This window comes from Lathyrus oleraceus, chromosome 7 (assembly GCF_024323335.1).
Source record: "Lathyrus oleraceus cultivar Zhongwan6 chromosome 7, CAAS_Psat_ZW6_1.0, whole genome shotgun sequence".
Taxonomy (NCBI): domain Eukaryota; kingdom Viridiplantae; phylum Streptophyta; class Magnoliopsida; order Fabales; family Fabaceae; genus Lathyrus; species Lathyrus oleraceus.
The window spans coordinates 294,722,534-294,724,618 of record NC_066585.1 but is presented as its reverse complement, the minus strand read 5'-3'; positions in this window follow the sequence as shown (position 1 = coordinate 294,724,618).

Below are 2,085 nucleotides of genomic sequence, written 5' to 3'. Positions count from 1 at the left end.
TTCTACTTAAAATCAACTGCAACTACTGACGTTGTCTCAACCCCCATCTACAGGGAACCCCACATTCTTGACTGTGAACCTCACATCCACCTAGCAACACCAGTTGAGAAGCTTGAGGTACTGTGTGAATCGCTGGTGGATTTTGAAAATATGAAGAGAAATGGCGTAGACCTAATTGAAGAGTTAAGAATGCAAGGGTGGGAAACCTATTTTCAGAGACTCTATGGCCCTGTGTACACATATCTGGTGAAGGAATTATGGCGTTTTGCAGACTCAGATGATCACTACATTGTTTCTCACGTTTTAGGAGTCAAAATAGTCATCACTAAAAAATCAATTGTCTCCCTTCTGAATATGGAAAAGACAGGAGGAAGACGAATCTACAACATCAACCCTAGGACAAAATACTTGTCCCAAGAAATAAACCCCACTATCTCTCAACAGAACCCTGAGGGAAAACACTCCAAGAACAAAGAACTTCATCAGAATCTCAGTGTCTGGCTGAATATCATCCTAGGCACCATTCATTATCGCCCTGCATCAAACTCTTTTGACTACATCAACACAAATCAGAAGTGCATTATGTACTGCATCCACAAGGGGCTAATACTGTGTCTGCCAGCACTCCTCTTCAAGTGACTCAGAGACTCTGTCAAAAAATACCAGAAACAACATGAAGACCAAAAACTACATCCCTCTGGGAAGACTTATCTCAGATGTTCTAATCGAGAGTGGCTTAGTGGATCACCTGATCCATCACAATCTAATGGAGGATGTCACTCTTGACCTTGGTAGACCTCTGAATGCTCAGAATCTGAAGACCATGGGGATGATTGATCAAGCCAAAGCTAAACCAACTTTGGACACTTCCTGGGAAGCACTCAAGGATCAGAGGAATATTCCCAACGATCTCTATCTGTTCTCCAAGATTGACCATTTGGAAGTGGTAGCTTACTATCTACAAGATCTTGCTAACCAAGGGGTGGACATCTCTGAGTTCTCAGTGGACTAGCTACCTGAGCATCCACCAAACTTCATAAAGAGGATGCGAGAGCCCTCTGAGAAGTCCAAGAAGGCAAAGAAGGCAAAGCTGGGAGAAACTTCTGGGTCCAGACCTTTAGTCCCTCTGGTTGACTCTCCAAGTAAGTCTATACCTCCTTCCCGCATTGTAAAACTTAAGCCTATTGCTTCTTCTCTTCCCCAAACCACTCCCATCTACACCTCATCTGAAACACCCCCCTCAACCACCAGTAACCTCTAATCCACCCTCTCTCAAATTTAACCTTGCTACCACCATACTACCAGTTTCTGAAGCAGAAATGATGAACGAAACTACCTCACCATCATCATCCTCACCTTCATCCCCACCATACAATGTCCTTTCCTATGGCACCGAACCCTCTGACCCCCAATCCCCCACTCTAGCTCAGCTTCAACTCGTGCTCTGGCCTCTCAACAACCATCACAAACTAAACCTGAACCAGAAGTCACTTCTCCACCCCCTGAACAACAAATTCCAACTACATTTGAACAACCTCAAACACCACCACCTGCATAACAACCTAATCCACCTCCTGAACAAACAATACACTCACCATCTAAACCTCAACCAAATCCACAACCTGAACAAACAACACCATCTCTCTATGTTATTCCCTCACCACAAACCTTTGCTGCCATCATCACTCTTACTCTAAATACAAATGACATCAACCAAACTCCACCTTCCTCCCCAACCTCTAACTCTGAACCAGAAACTGCCTTCCCCACCTTAGTAGAAACAATAACGGTTTTTGTAGAGTCTTCAGTGGAGAAGATCAAGTCTTTGTCTATCAACTCTGGCATCAGTGATGATCCCTCTACAATAAAGATCCACTTGAATAGAATGATCAGATGGATGACCTCTGAAGCCTTCAAACTGAAAGGCCTCTCTGAACAAGTCCGCAACGACTTCATCAGAGATGTTGGTATAAGGCTCTAAGCTCGCTTCACTAGAGAGGCTGAGGAAAAGGACAGGAAGGAAGCAGAAGAGAAAGCTCTCCTGGAAGAAGAACAGAGGATCAGAGAAGCTGAAGAAAAGGCTAC